The 21784-nt window shown below is 38.2% G+C and overlaps 1 long non-coding RNA gene across 1 annotated transcript; it reads right to left on the bottom strand.

Annotated features, from left to right (window-relative positions):
* Positions 1-15698: 15698 nt before the first annotated feature.
* On the bottom strand, positions 15699-19498 carry LOC147650391 (uncharacterized). The gene is made up of 3 exons (XR_015276750.1): positions 19395-19498; positions 17510-17582; positions 15699-17062 (listed from the first exon to the last, which is right to left on the bottom strand). It is a non-coding gene; the product is annotated as an uncharacterized LOC147650391 (long non-coding RNA).
* Positions 19499-21784: the final 2286 nt, after the last annotated feature.

The raw sequence follows: 21784 nt of genomic DNA on the forward strand, positions 1-21784 counted from the left end.
ATTAACTGTATTAGATTTTCTACAGGAGTTTTAAAGGTGCTCTGCTATGGGCAGATTAAATTTGCAATGTTAAATTGAAAATTATTCACTGTTTGAATATACATATACTACAGCTATAAAAACCTAGTATGAAAATGTATTACATATGTAACCTTGATTAAGTCAGATTCTCCTTTGCAGGGGGACAGCAAATATTTTATTTGTCTTTAAAACTGTATTCCTTCCTGTTTCAATAATTCCCTGTGTCTGCATGAATGCTTGCATGTTAATGTTTAAATGCATTTAAATGTCAGTTATCTGGCATTAGAAAAAAACCTCAGGAATGCCAGATATTAAGCAATTATCATAGCAGGGGAACTAAGGTTTACAAACACATTTCTGCATTCATTTATGATTTACTTGAGATCTTGATTTTATGCGTATTAAAGCATGAATTAAAATAGTTGACAAATAGCATCAGTTTTCTAAAAGAGGAGAAAATAGCATTATCACTTATTTTTAAAATTTGTAATTGCAGTTACTGACATGATTCTTAGGCAGCTGAGAGACTTTGATTGTGCTCTAGAGCAGACACATCCTCTTGGACCTGAGCTTCTTTCTGCACTGCAGCACTCCATTGGATATTCTGCTCTCATCCTGGTACCCAGCAAATGGAGCTAATGGATCTGATGTGTGCGGAGTGAGCAATAGGTGTGGGTGCCACAGCCAAGAGCTCTGCTGCAGATCTGCTCTCTGGTGGGTGCACACAGACACTGGGAAAGGCTCACCCTGGTGCCTTCATCCATGTGCCATTTTTGCTGCTTATATGTTTCAGCCTTTTGGAGAATAAAGGCTTTGGGCACAGTGAAATAAAGCGTGATGTGAATAAACATGGGCTGAGGAGAATGTGAAACTCATCTGTGTTTTTTACATTAGCCAGAACTTTTTGTTCATATTTGTTCAGTCTGTTGTCATGTTGAAACATGGCAAATCAAGACTTGGATAAAAGGCAGTGGTGCTGATAACCTCCCTTTCATTTCAGTTACTCAGGTGGTGCAACACCTTTTAACATGCCCAGGAAGGTTTTTCCATTTGCTTCTATTTTCCAGGGAGTTCAGCTCTCTCTGAAACAATTTGTTTTGGTGCCTGAGTGAGAACTAAGGACTTCTGGAAACTGGAACCCGAGTTTTGTGCAGCAAGCAGTTGCTCTGTGTCCTGGTGTGGGCAGGCAGAGGCAAAGCTGTGCTTTTATCCTGGAATATCCACCTGGATTCCTCCAAGTGCCTCACAAGGGGGATCACATCCCCATCCCGAGGGAACAAGCAGAACCTCTGATTCTGCAGGCAGCTGAGCCAGCCTTCCAGCCCTTCCCTTGTGCCAGGGAGGGCAGAAGGAGCAGGAAATTAAAGTACTGGAATGGTCTGCCCGGGGAGGTGGTGGAGTCACCATCCCTGGGTGTGTTTAAAATAGACTGGATGTGGCACGCGGTGCCAGGGTCTAGTTGAGGTGTTGTGACTTGATGATCGTGAAGGTCCCTTCCAACCTGGTGATTCTGTGAGTTCTGTGAGTTCTGTGAGTTCTGTGAGTTCTGTGAAATTGCCCTTTTGATATCAGGGAGAAGTGAGATGACTCCAGCTTGTGGAACAACAGGGAACACACAGCACTGGGGGCTGAGGATGGGAAAAACTGGACTGTGAGCACAGAGTTGAACATCTGTAAAATGCCTAGAGCTTATATAACAATATTAAATTATCTAGAATATCCAGTCACTATTTTGAGATTAAAGTCTACACACCCATACAATAGCTATTGTATGTTATTTATTGTCTGAGATTATTTTCATAAGAAATAATCTTATTTTAAAAATAATGTGTTTCTTTGCAGTTTGGGCCTATCTCAGGAACTAAAGTCATTGGTAATGTTTGATCATTCTTTATACAGAGGACCTAGAAACAAGTCATACAAGAAAACTGTTAAGCACAAAAGGCCTCTAATTCTGGTATTCCCAGACACTTTTAGTAAGTTTGGCTTAGCTGAGGTTTTAATTTAGCATTAACAAAGGATTTTGTGATGCTTTATATGCTGTAATCTAATATTCAGCCTGTGATTTCATTCAGAACTACTATACATTTAAATCTCAGTTTGGAAAGTAGATACCACAGGAGAATAGTCTTGGAAAAATCTAAATTATCAGTTACGAGCTGATCTAAAACTTACAGTATTGAAACATCTTTTGAAATATGCATTAGAGAATCTTTAAAGAGATCATACAAAATTCATCAAAACCCACTTTTCAGAAGCAGCTACTTTTTCATCAGGGTTCTACATGTCACTAGTTGTAGTTCCAAATTTTTTCAGGCATTTACATATAAACAAAATTCTGTATATGCACACATACACAGAGCTCATCTCTCAGTTGTATATTGGGAAAGAGAATGCAGATGTTCTGCTCTTGAAGACTTGGTTTGGAATGGAAGACTTGGTTCAGATCTAAACTTGTGGTGTCTGGAGTTTAGGGATTGTGCAGGAACCTATTTCTGCACCACCTTGTCAGAGATTCAGCAGCAGAGGGGGCAAACACAGCAAAGTATTTTGCTAATGGCCATCCATTCCTGAGAGGTACAAATGTGCTTTTCTATCTTCCATAGATTTTTTTGTATTTTTAACTCTTCCCTTGCTGGGACTCCTGTACAAGAGCAGGCTGCTCCTTCAGCCAAGCCCTTGAGTATGTAACAGCATCTGACCTCACCCGTGGTGTTCACAGTTTTGGGGCATTTGTGCATCTGCTCTACTCATTCTTGTATTTACTGTGCTGCCTCCATGTTTCCCTAGATTTCCCCAATCTCTACTCTGCCTAGCAACTCACATCTGCTGAGACCATGTTACTCCTGTACATTGGGCCTGAGTGTGGCCCCTTTCCTGTGTATATATAATAAATCCAATGTCTGCTTTAAAAAGAAGACCAGAGAAGGAATTATGGTACAAAAATAATTTTTAAAGCCTCTCTTAAACGTCACTTTGCAAATTATGTGCTAGTTATACATTTTTAGCTAACATAAAATATCAAAAGTTTAACTGCATGGAACTTGACATTTAGGCACTTGTCCAGGAAACAGAGTGCCCAGATAGATATTAACTTCAACATCCTCAACTAATTCATTATCTCAAAGCAACCTGTGCTGCAGCCAGACCAAACACATCTACCTTGCAGCATGCCTTGAAGGTAAACAGGAAAGGAAAACTTTGACCAGCTTATTTTTTTTCCAAATCATTATGAAACTATTTTGACTCCTCTTTTTCCTCCCTAAGGCATTTAAATAACTATCTAGTTGGCAAGTATTTTATTTCATGTAAGAAATTCCTTCCACATGTAGATTTGTATTTCCTTGCACAGATATGATTTCTAGGTGAATCACATTTTGAGGCCACCATGTGTAGCTTAGAATTAAAGGAAAAGTTTAATCTTGGGTCAGTTCTGTACAGTATCAAGCACAGACAGCTCATATTTAAAACAAGCAGGGAAGGAGATGCCCAAAAAATCCTATCTTGGTTTGATAAAATCTCTGTGGATTCATTTGTGTTGGCCTTTCCCTGAGGCAATAGAGAGGGTGTTTTCAGACAGAGGGTCTTAATAACACAAACATTTTGTGGATGCTGGAGAGTTGATTGCCCCTTTCCTGACTTGCCTTAGGAAGGATGAGTGATTATTTTAGCACTGGCATCATTCTGAGGGATTGCAACATATTTTACTTTGTTAACCTTTCTTATTCCATTGGATTACTTGGTCAGAGTCAAGAGACTTAAGATGATGGTTTTTACTTCTATGATTTGCCAACCCTTATAACTGGTGAGGTGCCAGGTTCACTCTGAGCTGTCACTGGGCAAGTGTGTTCCAGCTACATCCACCTGTTTGTGCTCTGGCTGCCAGGAGAGTGATTGCTTGTCAATTTGGCATCTTTGCCAGGACTAAATCCACTTTTTTCCCTTTCTTTTTTTTTCTTTTTTTTTTCTTTTTGTTTTTTTTTTGGGGGGGGGTGGGTTGTGGGAAGGAAGGTAATTAGCATTGGTAGCTTCACAGTTGTGTTTTATGGATTTTCAAAAATATCAGGACAGGCAGACTTTACACAATGGCTTGTTGAATTATCTTTTTCTGTGTGTTTTAGTGAACACATGGATATTTCAGGTGGTACTTGTAACTGTAAATCAGAAGATTACAGCTGAAGGCATTCTATCTTTTTTTAACTGGCTAAGCTGTTAAAGGCAATCAATTCCTGCCTTCAGTTTGTTCTAATCTATGTTATTGCTTAGCTCACACAAAAACATTTGATCACATGTAGAGGTCTTTTGTTGGTTTGTTTTACCCAAACAATAGTGTTAACAGAAAGAAATAAAATCAGTAGCTGATCAAGACAACTTTATCTGTCACCTTTGTCATTAATGAATTCAATGAAGTGAGTTTGCTTGATTGTGTAAACCTGAGACAGGATGATATAAAATGAAATGAAATAAAAAACTTCATCTAAGGCATATCAGCCTCCCACTGTGTCTCCTTTAGCAGTGTGATTTGATGTGTGCCTTAGTACTACTTTTGTTTGGATTTTCTATTCTAGAAAACTGGATGGCCCTGTCAAGTTAGCTTTCAGATTGTTGTGGATTATGTCTGTGCCCAGTTTCTGGGGAGTTTTGCCTGTCACAAGTACACTTAGCACTAGAAAGCAAAGGAATTGCACTTTCTGCAGCCTGTAGGTCTTGATAATGTGTAGAGTATGAATTTCCCTGGCACAGTACACCTCTGTGTGCTCTCTCATCACAGGTGAAGTCAGGTAGCACACAGGGCAGGGCCCTTTCTTCTGCCTTCATATCATTAGTGTGGGAGAGGGAAAAAGAGATGGGGCTGAAGCAAGGAATCACCTTAAACTGAATTTTCAGTGTGTATAAGTTATTAAAATGGACATACATACAGTTTTAACTTTTTTTAAGTTGTTACTTTAACATACAGTTCAAGTAAGTCAGAGTTACAGGAAATGGACAGTTAATTCCTTGTTCTAATTGCAATTCTGCAGAGATTTTCCCTTTTGCAGACTCTCCCAAGCTTCCCATTGTAGTCACTTTCCAAAGAAATAGGGTTCAGTAAGGAGCATTGGACTAAGCAATGGATATGTCCCCATTCTCAGGGGACACATTTCCCCAGTGAACAGCAAAGTGTGTGTGTTACCTGCCAAGCTACAAACTTAGGTAAGCCTTGTAAACTGAGACTCTTCTGATACAATACAGTTTCTGATTCAGTCTTTAAAATGTTTTTCACAGTAACTGGTATTCTCTAGGTTTGATGCAAAGTAAGGAAGTCCAACCAGTTTTAATATTTAAAATAATTTTTTTTTTTTCATCTAGTAGATACAACTGTATAAAGCTGCACATTTTTCATAATTGAGGAAAACAGAGGGCAGAGTTTAGGACTGCAGTGTTATACCTAAGAGTGGGGAGAATCAATATTTTATGGCAGCTGGAACAGGCTGCCCCTCTTAGCACCTAATTCTAAATAATGATCTTCCAGGAAACTTCAGGATTTTACTCTCAAATTCCCTAGGAGAAAGGAGGAGTTCTGACAGTCGTAGAAGTTGTTCCTGTTAATACCTGCCATTTTAATGTTCCTCTCAAAACCAGCTTTTTTAACAGTGAAAAAAGACATAATTTGAGTCCTTTCCAACAATACATTAGCCAAGTTCAGGGAATTAGTTCTCTTGGCCTGCCCTGGAGCTGGCTGGGTAATTTGCATTAGACCAAAGAAAGAAATAAGGAAAGGAATTTCATGGGATGTTTTTTTCACTAAGTTCTTCATATGTAATGCTGCCTTTCTGCTGCCTTCACACTGAGTTTGTCCCTGACTGCAGCTCCTGGTGCTGGGCAGGTCCATGGTGCAGGAGGTGCCCATGGATGGTGTCCGAGGGCTCAGCTCCTCAGGGAGTGACACAGTCCTGAACACGACACTCCCCTCATCCCTCTCAAAAAACAGAGGTGTGAGGTAACCTTAGAAAAGGGAAATCACTGATGAACCAGCCATGGAGACCCTGTGGTGTCAAACCCAGCCTCTCTAGGAGCTGCCAGAGGAAAATGTGTCACTGGCACGTGAAGCCAGAACGACCAACCACTCTCCTAAGGTGTCTGCCTTCAAGTGCAGGCAAGTATTGAATTTTCATTGCCAGGATATTGTTTTCAGCTAGAATGCTTTCTGAGCACACAAAAAAGGACAGGCAGCCATGATTCCAGGCCAGAATTGGTAGCTGGGATGGAAAACAGAGGGCTCAAAATCTTACATCTGCTCAGACCAATGGCATCCACCTTCTTGTCTGACTAAAATAAATATCATATTCAATTTGTAATTATTTCTACCAAGAGTACCACCTACTGAGCAAGGGGATAAGTGCCAGAAAGAAGCAGTGCCCTGCCAATGTGACCTTAGAGCAGAAGAGGGAAGCACATGAATGTGAACATATTTGCTCTAGAGAGACACAAAGCACTGTGAGGACTGCGGGGAACAGCACACGCTACAGATGTGCCCAGATGAGTATCAGGATGCATTAACTTGTGCACTATTAATTTATTATATTTTGAAATAATAGTATAAAATAAACATAATTTCATCTTGCACATGAACTCTGAATTATGTTGTGTGGGTCATTCCAAAGGACAGAAGTGATCTTAGTCTGAACTACCACCACTAAACATTATAAATATGCCTAATGTCTGGTGTAATTACCACACTTCTATTTCTGTTCTGTGCTGAAATCAGATTTGCCCTTCAGCTTTTGCACTGCCAATTATCAAAATAAAATATAAAGTTGAGTAACACAACAGTGGAATACTGCAAATAAAATAATAGTAAGAATCCAGTCCATGTGGGGTCATTGTACATATAGAGAACAGTGCAGCATGATCTTGCAGCATAAGCACTATTATACTGCTTGCTCAAATGTTTGGAATTCATGGTGACAACACTTGAAATTAGGAAGGTTAATGACTAAACTGATTAGCAACAGAGAAGGCATTTGCAAACAAGTGAGTTATAGTCATTGCTTTACAGTAAAACTCTGAAAAACATTTTAAATCATCACAGAGCTCTTTCCTGAAAAAGTGTCTTGACTGATCATAACAAGAAGCTCTGTCATGATTTTTCACCTTATGGAGCCTTTGGAAATGGATCCAGATGGATGGGCATGAAAGATGTTGATTTGGTCACTTTATGCAAGCTGGTATAGCAACATTTGAGCAAAAATGAAATGTGATTTTGAGTGAACACTGGTAGTGCATTCGAGTCATATTTGGCTACCATCTTTGAAAGCTGAATGACCTGCTGCTTTATTTACTTACTCTTGGACACAAAAATGTAAAGTCAAAGTCTGATCCATTAACCTCATGCAAATTACATCCTGGCAGCTGTTCCTTATGAGCAGGGCATGTGAAAATAGAGACAAATTCTCAGTCTGGACTGAACAGGCCTTTGTAGATGTGAAATATAGTAATGCTTTCCTAAGGGAAGTTTATCACTGCCTGGAAGACAGGGATTCCTATCCCTTGTTTGGGATTGTAGCATAAATTTATTGCTTTTCCATCTGGATGCATTGACCTGCTGCAGTTTTTAATTTATTCTTATGTACAAAGCCTAGTAACAACTGTAAGCACTACCAGAGAAAGGAGAAAAAAAGAAAAACCTCCAGAGTTGTCAGCCCTTGAAACATAAAGGAATTAAATTTAAAGGAGTGCAGTCTCATTATTGCATTTAAATTTTCTAAATGCCCCTATATATCCCTTTCTGAGCCAGGATTTCTGTGTGTCTCATGCATAATGATATTCAGAATTTATAGCAATATTTTCTGCTCCAGCCCTTGCATTTGTTGTGAGTTTTCTGTTTCTCTCAAGGAGGTCCTGCCTTGCTGTTGTGCAGGGTCAGAACACAGCACCACGCTGTTCTGCAGGAAACCAGCCAGCACAGTGTCATGCAACCACGTGAAAACTTGTATATTTGAATTGTCCCTGTTCACTACCATCAATTTAGTTCAGGTACTTTCTGTAAAATAATACCTCAAAGATGATCAGAAACTTTGGAGGGTATTTCCAGAGCTCCTTCTCTGCATACCTGTCTTTATTATACATGGAAATAAAGACAGAGGAGAACTGCAGCACAGCTGCTCTGCATAATGATGGAGTTTACAGGGTACAATGCTGATGAAGTTGGAATTGGCATCTACTCCATCATGTTGGAAAGCAGCTGAGGGAGGATTTGCTTTTGGAAATTTCTTGTAAAGAAATGAATCTCTCTTTTGAAACAGTATGTTTTAGTTCTTCTCAATTTTCTTATGTGGGATCACTGTCACAGGTCTCAAAACCTTTGTGTTAATTTATCCTTAGACATGTTAAAAATGTGTTCATTCACATGATTTAGTTAGTTCAAAAAGAAAAAAAAAGTGAAGACAAATACCTGCCTGTAGATACAGAGTAACATTTAAATAGATAATAGCCTATTAAAGATCATTGGTTCATCAAGGGTGAAAAAAGTTTCAACAACTGAGCTACTGTTTGTTCTCCTAGTCCTGATTTATGTTCATAAGCCTGAACACAGATGATTGGAATTAGGAGCAACACTCTTTTCAATGGATTTTAAATAATTTTCAAGTTGTGATTTCAACCTTAAATATACAAAGGAAGACTTTGAAACAACAGTGATTTGGCTGATACTGAAGGTTTTCTTCAGGTTTTTTAAAATTCATTCATCCATTTAGAGACATTATATTGGAACCTTATTTTCAGAAGGTATTTTCAAAAATGTACATTAGAGAATTGCAGTTTCATATAGTTATATGTTATATTTATATATAGTTATATAGTTATATTTGATGCAATAAGTTCCATGATGCATCTGGAGCTGCTTCAGTGTAGTTCAATGTGGAACCAGTTGTTAAAGGAGCAGCCCATTTCATACCCAGGTGCTGAACCTCTTCTCTGTTCTGCTCCCTCTCATTCTCTCCTGTCTCCTTGCATCTGTGCTGAGGCTGTGTCCCCATGGCTGGACCTCCTTTGCCAGCTTCTCTTTTTGTATCGACAAATCCACATATATTTCCTGCCTGTTTTCAGCTGCTATTTACTTGGATAGAAGTTGTCTTCATCTTCACCAATGTTAGCTCAGAACGCAGCAGGTTTTTCCCTGACTGCTCTCACTTGTGCCACCTTGACCTCACTCACTGCTCCACATCCAGAAGGTGTTTAGAAGTGTAAAGTAGACTTTTTTCAAAGAAAACAAATTCTGAAAATTCCTTCCATGGGGGCACAAAATGCATCCCAGCCTATAAAAGTTCAAACAAATAACTGGCCCCTTGTGTGCTTCTCAGATGTTTATTTAGGGATTTTAGCAGGGTACAGGGCTGAAGGCATCCCAGAATAAGACATGGGAAGTACATAGAGTGCTCATGCAGGATCCTCAGCTACTGGCTGCTGCAATAATTGATTGCACCAAATGTCAATGTTGTTAATGTGGATTAAAGCCTTAGTTGCTCACAATGGTGGATATTTAAAAATCCATCATTCCAAATCACATTGATGACTAAGGACCATTTGCCTTGTAGACCTGGGTTAAGGATGCTAGCACTCAATTACAGCACTAGAGAAGGTAGAGTCTGGCTGGCTGTAATGCCTTTTCACTGCTCTGTTGTGGAACAAGTCATGGCTTCCTCAAAAACAAAAGATTTTTCTGCTCTTCTAGATTCCATAATTACAATAATTCTAAACTGAAAGCTAGAGATCACTTTTATTATTTGTACTATTTTACAATATAAAGGCTTTTGCTCATCCTTGGTCAATCTGTTGTATAAACACATAAGAGGATGGTTGTTTTTCCACCCCAGAGATTAAAGTCTGTTCCCATTTTCTAATTCCTTGTTCCATCCTTGTATCCTTGTAACAAGTGGGCAGAGTACATTGTTTGGATTTTTACTAGAGTGAGGCTGGAGATGGGCTGGACAGCAATGAAGCTTTGCCAGCATCTACAGACCATTAGCATAAATTTTAGAGAAGAGCTCAGTTCAAAGTCTGAGTCTGAGAAAATTGATGTGCATGAATCCAAGCTCTACTTTCAGACAGAAATACAAATTTTGAATATGCATATGCAAGAGAAAGATTTTACTTATTCCAGAAATCTGGCTAAGACATTATTCCCACCAGGACATATGATCATTGAAAGAAAATGGAAAAGCATGGAAGCACCAGCTGTTTGTGAATGAATCAGATTTGGCCTGGTTAACATCTGAGATGAATCAAATATGGTTTTGTTAGGATGATAAAGACTGATGAATTGAGGAAGGTTTAGAAACCCTCTAAGGATTTCTCTGAAGAGAGTGTTTGGCTAGTAAAAGTACCTATGCTGTTAAATAAATATGGAATCATTATTGGGCTATTTACTTGTTCTTCTTCAAGTTAAAGGCTCTTTATCAGTTTCCTGCTGGCATCACCCTACAGCATCCTAACAAAATCAAATACCCTGAGCCTCCCTGTTTGAGACAGGAGGTCGGCAGTCTGTGTGCAATGTGAGACCATGTGCAATGCCTATGTGCTATGCAGGCTGTGTTTACCAACGTAAATTGTCTGCTGGTTTGCTCAACTTAGTTTTCAAGAGGAATTTGGATGTCTTATGTGTTATATAAGCTCAAAAAACATTTTATGTAGGAGAAGGTTGCTTCACTGACATTAGAGCTACTGTGTGAATTGTGTGCAAGCTGATTTGGTTGAATTTTCCAAGTAAATGTTTATGGCTTGTTTTAAAATTGGGGAAAAGGTCCAGTTTATATCTACTCTAAAATGCTTGTTTTAGCATTGGATACACAGCAGTGCATGATGTCTGGTGAAAAAAATAGATGGAATATTCTGTGTTTGTACTGTCACCTGCAGAAGGTTCAAGTGAGGAAGGAAGATCCTGTAATGTGACTTCAAGTTTGCAGATAGATTAAAAAAAACAGTTTTACACACTGAAATTTTGTCAGCCATGAAATGAATGGTTTAGGGAATACTTCTTGCAGATTTTTAATGTACATGGGTGTTATGTTGGGTCTCAGTTTTGGACAGGCTCACAACAGAACACACTGAAGGTGGTGTGACACAGCTGAGGTTTATTGCTGGGCACCCCCATTTATAGGGGGCTCAAAATTCCCACGCTGGAACATTGGATTGGTTGGGGTCTCAGCAGTGCCCAGCTCACTGCCAACCACTGCTCTGCATCCAGGACTGAATGGGATTGGCAGGGTCCCCTGTTTGGGTTCAAATCCAACCTATCATTGCCTCACCCAGGGACTTGTTTGCTCCTATTCTATAATGAACTGGGCTAGCCAAATTGAGATTCTGTCATGGCCAAATTTATCTGTGCAGCCTCAGACCAGCTGTGGCTGTCACACATGGGTGCATATTAGCAAGCCCAGGTAAATATCCATGTTTAGATTTAAAATATCATGGGAATATGATATGATACATGATATGATATATTTGATGTACTTTTAGTACCACTGACACTTGGCATTTGCTGTTTTCAGCAGAAGTATTTCTAGTGTTCCAAACATTTGGAAGAATTCTGGCAGTGGGGAAATGCTGTCGCTCCCAGTGATTTCTGTGTCATACATTCAAAAAAGAATAACCCAGAAAAATAGAAGCTTACACTTAACAAAAGCCAACCTAATATGGAACTTTTAAAGAACCTTTCTGAGGGCATCCACTCCATATTATACCTCTGCCTCAAAGTAAAATTGCGCTTGAGTTGACTTTCTGCAAATCAAAGATGCCTTCTGTTTAATTTCATTCAAATGTTTAGCTATGCTTCATTGTTACCCCATTAGACAGCAAACACAAATCCAATAAAATGTAAACCTTGCTTTCATTAAGTTAAAAGCAGCTTGCTTGTTCAAAGTCTTTGAGATTTACTCTGTTAGAAAATAGTTTGTTCTCAAAGATAAGCATCCTTGGTCAACTTGAAGCTCTACTTAATCTCATGGGAGTGATTGATTGGGGTTTTTTCCTTGCTTAGTCCACTGTCATGCAAATCATGAATTTTCTTGATTCTGAGTTTATTTACTTTGATAGACCAAAGACAAAAGGTTGCTGGTAGCAGTTCTCTGTTTTGAAGGAAAAAAAACCATACTGTAGCTCCAAATATCACAATGTTGTTCTAATTGTTGTTCTTATCTTAATTGATGTTTTAAAAATCAGTAATTGATAGACCGTGTTCTTCCAAGTGTGTACTCACTCTGAAAACTGCCATTGTCATTTGAGAGGTAAGATGATGCAGATGATTTAGGTCACCACATCTAATGCCACTATGTTTAGATAAATTTAGATTATTTCAAAATATAGGGGAAAGGTTGAGCATGACATTAAGTCTAATACAGGCCTGCAAGAGTTGCTTGATCATTTCCAGAATTCTTTCAGTGACAAAATACTGTGATTTTATTAACTGAGGGAAGCTGTTAGAAAAAATGGGGCTTTGCATCTGTGTGTGCTGCTCAAAGTCCTCTGGTCCTGAGGCACTCCAAAGTCTGTTGACTTTGATAAAATAAAGCATCCAAGGAATGTTTCTGGACTTGGGTGTTAATGACTGAGCAGGTCCCAGCCCTCACCCTGCTGTGCAGCACTGAGAGCTGAAGTGTGCCAGGTGTGGATAAGCCCAGGATGGTCTCTGCAGCCCAGCAGCTCCCTGTACCTGCTGCTCACATCCCACCTGTACAGTGTGGGGCAGTCAAGGATTCTGTGTCTTGTCTGTTGAGTCTGTGGGCTGTGCTTAGCATTTAGCTTTATTTTGCCTTCACATGGTCACAGTGTAGAGTACACAGTCCCTCCTCAGCCCTGTTTAAAGTCTGGTCACAATGGTAGACTCGTTATTGTCCCAGCTGGCACAATGTGATGTATTTTAAAGTCTATTTTACTGGTAACCATGAGAGTTTTGTTTCCGTGTTCCTTCAAATATTTACACACTTAGATTTCTTTATACAAAGAAAGTTCAATAGTTTTATTTGCATTTAATAGAAAAAATGAAGCAAGAACATAAAATTCTCTGGTCTGTTGGCCTGGGGGAGTCTTGTGAGCCACTAGGGAATTTACAGGAGGTGATTGAGAAAGGCAAGCTATTTACATCTCTAACCTCACTGCCTCCCTCCCCCTCTCTCTCTCTCTGAGCCTGAACCTGTGCTGGAAACTTCTTGTTTCCATAAAATGGAAAGATGATTGACCCAGGATAAGAATTACCTATCTATTACAGGTTGCGTGTGCACAAAACATACCAGAGTTCATCAAGAGTAAATTCTTGGTGGTATTTCCTGTGTTTGTGTTTGGAGGAACAGGGAATAGAGAAAAACTGAAAATATATATGTATATATTTTAAAGAAAGATGATTTTCCCTTCAGGCTTTTCAGCTGTCCCCACCAAAGGCGCACTTCTTCTGGTGGTCAGAAATAATAAAAAAAATTAGGAACTAAAATGTTTTACTGTCAGGTTAATAATGCCTTTTGACTGTAACATGAAAAACAAGCTTTTTGTTCTACCAGTCATTCATAATAGCCTTTTATTAGGTTTACTAGAAGAGTTCTATAATTTTTTCTCTGAAAAATGGGCAGCCACTCTGACATAAATCAAAATCTTTTTGCTACTGCTTTCCAAATGGATTATTTCAAATTCTCTGATATAATACAAAGCATTTCAGACAATGTGAATCATGTTATTTACAATGATAAGCACAAGAAACTAAAAGGATAATATCAACTGGTGGGTTTTGTATTCCCAATTTTTTTTTTATTTTTGAGTTATTAATAGAAAATAGGGTTACTGATTAGTGTTATATAATAAATGCTTACTAAGGTAATTTCTGTGAAAGAATACATAGGTCTGTTATTTCAGTATGGAAAATACACAAAGTAATTATTGAATTGAAAGAGGTTTTGATTTTTGTTTGGGTTTTTTTTCTAGTGAAAGCCCTGAAAGAGTACAATTTTTAGGTTGGCTGAAGTATTTTAACTGGTATGAACTGGCTTGAGCTGTCTCAAACAATAATAAATGACATTGCTAGAAGGCAACCATGGTAAATTGTTTGCTGCATTGCTATGCAGGTTACTGTTCCTTTTCCTCCCTCCATAATCTCAATACTAATGACAGTAAGGGCATAAATGAAACAATTTCTCCAGAGTATGTCTAATTATGTTGGATTTTATGTCTAAGAAAATTAAGATATAATAGTATGTCAGCAGAACTGAACCTGATACCACAAAGACAGTTTTGTTAGTATTGATCTCAGACTTGTTTGCAGCGGATTGGGGTGAAGGGAGAAATTGAATGAGTAAGTCCAGATTAGCACTGCTTAGCACTTTGTATTTATTAGAGTGGTAAACCACTGGAGTTGTAATTACTGGTCTGCATTACAAATTGCATCATTTTTACTTCTTGGGACTCACGTGTTTCAGTGAGAAATCTGGGAAATTATTTTTTAATGTGCTTGTTAGCAGAGCTGTCTGAAAGCTTGGCTTACATTACTGGTGACATCAGAGGCTGTGCTCTCATCCAGGAGTGTTGGGCAGTGCATTTACAAGAGGGAAATTCTCTGCTCTGGAAGACTCAGTGGATGTCTTTGAGGACACAAATGTCCTTCACTTACATCTTCCTTCCTTGCTTCCTGAATTTTGAGAAAGTGCCAAATATATTCTTACCCAGCCTTGTACTTCCAGGTAAGTAGAAGTCAGTGGGATTCACTGTCCTTCATGCACTGATAACTTCTATTTTAAAAGCATTTATGTAAAACTGGTAGAGATACATTTGAGAACCCAGAATTCAGCGTACTGCATCAAAAAACAGGGTGATAACTGACAGCTTGAAAAGCTGTCTAAATTTAGCCTTCTGAAAATTGTGACATAATACTTTCTTTTCCACCTCTGATAACTCAGTATTAATGTGCTTAAACTTGCAGCCCCATCTACCAGTCAGTTCTCACCTCCAGCAGACTTCCTGCAGTCTTCTAACACACAGAGTTTTGAGCAACACTGCTTTTTGTTTCTTTTTTCTTCAAACAAATTACTTATTGGTTATTTTTAAGAGAAGCACTGCCTAGTTTCTTCATACATTTCTGTATTTTCTCATCTTCTTTTTCTCAATGCTCCTGCTGTAGAATAACTTTTTTCACAGAGGATTTTTCATAGAAAAAAAAAAAATAAATCTTGTAACACCAACCATCTTTGTGTATATTTCACTTCAGTCTAGGACAGGGTCATATAGCTATATTCTGTGGTTCTGAAGAACAGAAGATGTTCACTAAAAGAGCACTCTTGTGATGAAGTAGCAGAAACTGTGACTTTAGCACAACACTTTTTTGTATTTCTTTAGCTATTATTTAGAGACAAGAATAGCATAGTCGTGCCTGCAGACATGCACACCTCACCAGCAATCATGGGTTTGATTCCTTTCATTTGAAGCTGAAACCCTGCTCTCTTTTCACGTTATAATGTAGGATGTCTGTTCATTTCCTGCAGTGTAAGAGCAGTTGACTTCCTTATGTTGGGCTTGTAAGATCTTTGGAACCATATTTTACAATGTGTGTAGGCAAGACAATAAAGTGTTTTTTTCTTATAAATGAACAGAGCTCAAATAGGGAGAGAAGGGAATAGTGTGTTCCTGTGTACTGTTCCCTTAATTAGGGCTCCAACCACAAGTGGGAGTCAGCAGAGGTCATTCCATTAGTTTTACTTTCCCAAGTTTTTTTCATACAATTAGATGGGTGAAGAATTATTTCTCAAGGAAAAATGAAATCCAAGATGCTCAAAACTAAGGGGTAGGTTCTGATAACAGTCAGGCAAGCTACTCCATCCAAATCTGGTCTTAAGCCTTGCCTCCTTCAGAATTCAGGACATTTCAAAATATTATATTCAAAAAGTAGAAATTTTCAAACGATTTGTGTCATGTCAGCTGCTTCTTGATCAGGGTGAGGTGACTATTTCTATTCTTAACCTATTTTTGATAGGTTAAGAAGCAAACCAAAAATTCTTCATGTTTTGTTTTTCTGAGGTATGGAGATGTTGTTTCCTATTATACCAGAACTCACAGGACCATGGATTCCCCCAGGCTGGAAAGTCCATGGGGTGTCAAGTCCCATGTTCTGCTCAAAGCAAAGTCAGTGCTGAATTCAGACTGGGTTGTCTGGGGCTCTGTCAGGCTGACAATACCTTCAGGGACAGGGATTCCACAGCCTTGCCATCCTGCCCAAGTGCTTTCTTACCCTCACAGAGGGCACTGTTATTGTGTCCTGCTGGAATCTCCCCTGATTTGTGTTGTAGCCATTGTCTCATGGGGCAGCTCTGTACAGAGCCTGGCTCAGGCTCCACTCTGACCTCCTCAAGGGGATGGCAGATGGCTCTCCAGTGTTCCCAAAGCCTTCTCTTTTCCTGGCTAAACCAGCCCTCTTCCCTCAGCCTCAGTCTAGGTCATGTATTCCTACTCTCTCAAAAAAGTGAAGAGATTATTTTTAGCCTTATTATTATTTTAGTTAGTTTCTAAATTGCAAAAACTGCCATCAGCTCTTTTTCCAGAAGGCTCATAATCAGTGTAGTTCAGAAAGAAGCTACACAAAATAAAGATGATCTTTTCCTTGTAAGTCACTTGAAATCTCCCAGCTGGGTCACCCTGCCAGAGTGTGATATGAGTTGTGGTATTAAAATAGCAGAAGTGGAGCAGAAAGCTCAGGCAGGGGTACAGCTGCCTCTCCTCTGCCTCGTGTCCCTGGAAGTGCAGTGCCAGCTATCCAGGGCTGATGGAGGACTCTGACAGAGCTTTAAAAACCCTTTTCCTTTTGCCATTCAGCAGAGAATGGAACAAAGGAAACAGAGCTCTGGGCTGGGCAAGAGAAGAAAGGTTTAAGGAGCAGAGGCAGGTGTATGCACTGCTCATCAGGGGCTTGGGAGGTTTGGGTCAGGTCCTGGAGCCTGGCCTTGCCTCTGCTCTGAAGGACCTGCTGCTCACTCCTGAACATCTGCGTCTTCCTTGCTGCAGAGAATAAAGACTTCATTTTCATCCATGTAGGCTAGGAAAGGGATAGGTATAGGACAGGAAAAATATGTAAAAATATTGAAATTTAAAAAAAAGAAAGCTCTTGCGGGGGGAAAGGTATTTTAGAGACTTTAGGTCTTTATTTCTATAAAAGAGCATTCTGTCCTCTCTAAATTTTATTTTAAAACAAAACAGTTAAATAACGGTGGAATCAAAAATTTAAAAAAAAAAACAAACAAAAATCATTCAATATCTTTGAAGGCATTAGAAGACTCTTTTTCATTTTTCAAGCTTTTTATGATGAATTGAAATGATCTCACAATATGTCTTTATTTTGATGTAGCCAGATTTTTCAGTGAAAATATGTTGTCTTTTCCTGACAGGCTTGATTCAGGAGAACAATTACAATACAAGTCTATTGTTTTCAATGTATTTCATACTGAATTTCTAATAGTTCCATAATATATTGCAAAATTATTACCATGTAATCTCTGTAGGAATCAGGCAAGCAATATTCCTCCAGGTACAGCACTTTATAGGCAGGTTGTCAACTGCTGAAAAATAACAAGTTGACAATAGTTTGAAAAAGAATACCAAGCTAATGGAGCAGTGGCAAAAAACTTGAGTTGTTAAAAGCATGATATATGAGAGAAGGAAAGAATGGGCAGAACAGTGTAACATGAAAAATGAATGGGCATTTCATTATAGAGGACTTCCCTCTTGTTTTCAAACACGTTGCTGCTTGCAGAACCCTGTGTGAATGCTGAAAGTGGTTTGTTGGCAGCAGCCAGCCATGTCAGATGCTTATACCTTCTCTTAGCAAGAAATCTGTATTGATGTGTCTTCTGTAAATTTTCAAATTGCAGAGCCATGGTAAATAAAATGTCATTTCCTGAATAAATTAGGATTTTTCTGCTGTCATCTGAATTACTAATGTCATCTTGTGTAATATAATGTTTCTGCCTCTCCTGAGGCAACCTCTTCAATTTTGCTTACACCTGTGCTTTAATATAGGACAGAAGGTCTTCCAAAGACTGATGCTCCCAGTGGAACCCTGCTGATTTTCAAGAAAAGGCTTGAAAATTATTTTAGTGTTTCTAGATATACCTCCAGGTCTTCTAGTTTTTAATTTGAACAGGCTTGAACACATTTTGATGTGCAGGTATGAGCTCTCACTGGGAGCAGCTTTTGTTTTATAGCTCATACTCTACACCTTGTAACCTCACAGAAGACAACTAAAATTGGTTTAATTTTCTTCAGCTTGTGTGACTGCTCCAGTGTTCACAAGTGGTTTGATGTAGAGTTATCTATCTCCTCTCTTGCTAGAATAAGTTCCATATCACATAGAGCTCAATGGAATATAAGAATATTACAATATAGGAATATTACAATATAGGAATATTACAATATAGGAATATTACAATGAATGATTTGGTAAAATAGTTGTGAGAGCTTTTTAAAGGCTGAAGATGTATTTTTCATCTGATGTATTTCATCTCACCACAATTAGTATGTTTATATAGAACTTATTTGGAACTATTCAGAGGCCATACTGATATTTTCTTAAAAACACCATTTCTTCATCTGGGGTCCAAACTATATATGTCAAAAAATATAAGAAGTGCACCAATCAACTGGTGTGCAAAACAGTTTAAGCAAATGTCTAAAAATGTTTCACTTAAACATTGCACAGTTCTGTTTCAATCCAGGGAAAAGCTGAACAGTGACACACAAACACATTGAATGTGTGCTTAAGAACTGCAGCTTTTCACAAAAATATTCATCTCAATAAGTTACCAAATACACTAAATATTAACTCAGAGCAATCATGCAGCAGATCAAAGCCTTGCATTTCATGGAATGAATTTTAAAGTAGACAATTGTTTGAGAAAAGTAGTAAAAGTAAAATCCTGAGAAATTCTTTGTTACGTAAAAAAATTAATTAAAACTGAGTTAATTTTTCCTAGGAGTGTGCTACTTGCCCAAAAGGTAAAGTTTTGAGTTTTCCATGACTAAAAAAGTTAGGTTTCATATACTGTACTACATTTTTTTGCTGGAAAAATGTAAGACAAAACTCTCTGATAAATGAAATATTTTCTAGATTAAAACTTGCAGGTTTTAATTACAAGTCCTTTTTTTTTTTTTCTCCTTAAATTATAAATTAATAAATTATAAATTTAACTTTCTAAAGAAGGAAAGCTTTGAAAATAAAAGCATTTTATCTGGAAGCAGCCACCTCTTACCAAGGCAAAATACTTTCATGACAATTTTGCTGAGCAGAAATTTTGGGGAAATTATTTTTATTTTATCCATGATAAAACCCCAAATAAACAAACAAACAAACAAACAAACAAAAAAACCCCTACCTTTTACAGAAGCCTGAAAAAGTCCTATTTGCACATCTCTCAGGGGGATGAGGAGTCTCAGCATTTCAGAGGAACTCAGTGTAATGCACTGCAGTTGGGCAGGCAATCACTCTGAGAACAGGTTGGATTTTAAAGCTCACAGAGTTAATGCCTACAGACCAAGGTAAATCCTGTTTATCCTCTCAGGTGACGAGGTAGATCAGACAGATTGTATACAGAGATCTTCCCTGAGTCCTGCATTTAACTGCTTGGCAAAAATTGCCTTCTTGGAATGACTCCTGGTAATTGTAGGAGTTCTGAAACAAAGCAAAATGAAGTGATTAGAAAAACACTCCAGAATAAGATGATGACTGAAGTTCAGTCTCACAAATATTCACAGTAAGATAGTTGTGTGTGTTGAATTGTTATGTAATCAAATATATTTAAATTAATATTTTGTATTACAACTGACTTCTATTGGTAGAGTTGTGTCAGTATTATCACTTCTTTGTTTGGGTTTATTTAATGGAAATATTGACATGACCAGGAACTCCTAAAGAAATCCTGCTGTTTTCAGTGGGTATGTAAAGGAACAAGCTTTATAAACCTATGTATTCCAAGAAATCCACGTACTGCTTCAAGCACATGGAGAATGCTGGTAGTTTGGTCTGATGGTCAGCAGTGGACCCAGGGTAAACAATGCCATTGGACTCCTGCACATCAGCCTCTGCTGGGAATGCTGACAAGTGAATCCAATTGCAGTTCAAGGGTGTCTGTGGTTGGTACCACTGGGAAAAGGGTCTGTGCTGGATAAAATACAGCTGAGCATTCAGATCTCTTTGATTTGGTTCCTAACTTTGTTATTTGGGCACCCTCTTCTCCTGGGTTTGCATGTTCTACCATAGGAATGCTGACATTTGTCATGTCCTTTTTGATTTAGAGCTGGAAAATGCTACCCAGGAGGAAGGTATCATTCAAAGACTGACAGACTTGTTATGTAGTTTTGATCTTCACTGCAGAGCTGGACATGCATGGTGGCATTAGAGAAATGAAATCAAAGTAACCAGAAAGTACCAACAATCTGCTTAGCATAATGTTGCATTAAGGATTTAGCTGATTTACAAATTTACAATGTGTTTATTTCTAAAAGGGTTTGATAAATAGAGATGTTTATCTCCTTGCATCTTTTTATATCAACATCTTGAGCCTACTCAAATATCAAGAAAAAAAAAAGACATAAAAATATTGTATGCTGAAGCTTCCAGTCACATAATTTTAAAAATTTTAAAAAATTTACTATGAAGATCAGTTTAAATTTTAAAAATGACAGCTGTATGAGTAAACATTTCCTCACTTTTTTAAAGAGAGCTCTGGAAACTTAGATATGCAAATGAGTTAAGACTTTTGAAAAAATAATTATTTGGAGAAAGGATCCCTGCAGTCCTGTCACAAGGAGCTATTTTGTCCATCACAAAGGAGATTATACATGAAAGCCACAGCAAAGCAGTCTGTGTCATCTTTCTGAGTGTTTGCCCACTATTTTTGCTTTCACCTGATTTTCTCTTTCTGTTGATTCTTCAGGTTCAGCTTCTGCAAGCATAAAAAAAATTAAAATGTAAGATGTCACCACACATTTTTATAAAAGCTGTTAAAGAGCTTTTTACAGAGTTTCATCTCTTGGAGAGTTTTTATTGAGGATCTTTGAACCTTTACTATAACAAAATAGACCTTGAAATGTTGCTGGGATTTTGAGTCATTTGATGGAAATGTTCCACTGGGTTGAAAATATCACTGTTGTTAGATTCTTGTTTCAAGAGAAAAAAATATTTCTCATGATTACCAAAATTAAGACTTCCTTGTAAACTTCAGTGAGGGAATAGTTTCATTACATTTTTGTTGTTTGCTTGTTCTTGCAATAACTAGACTCTATTCTGCCTTGGATTGGTCTCAGTAGCTACTGTATTAAAAAAGGCTTTCACTTAAATATTATGAAAAAATTCATTTCACAATTGCAATGTAGCATACATCCATTATTTTTCCCTAAGAACTGTTAAGAAGTCATCATAAGACTCTCAGTTCCTCAACCAATAATGTCCAATTCCATACATTTTGTTTTCTTTCACAGTATTTTTAGCAGTACAACCCTGAGGACTTTTGATTATAAGATCTTCTGACTACAACTTATGAGCTTAATAGCCATCACGCTATATTTATGATCCTATATGGCACTTCAGGGAAAGCTTCTGTGCCTTGATTGCTGGCTTTGTTTGCAGTAGTCAAAGCCCCAGAGACGTCAGCATTTAGCTGTGCTCTGAAATTGCTGAAGTGTGTTGTTCCACCAGACTGGGTGGCCAACACAGCAACTCTAATAACAAATGGCTCTGGGTTTTTGGTGAGGAAGTAACAGCACG

This window comes from Cyanistes caeruleus, chromosome 15 (genome assembly GCF_971803275.1).
Source record: "Cyanistes caeruleus chromosome 15, bCyaCae1.hap1.1, whole genome shotgun sequence".
Lineage (NCBI taxonomy): Eukaryota > Metazoa > Chordata > Aves > Passeriformes > Paridae > Cyanistes > Cyanistes caeruleus.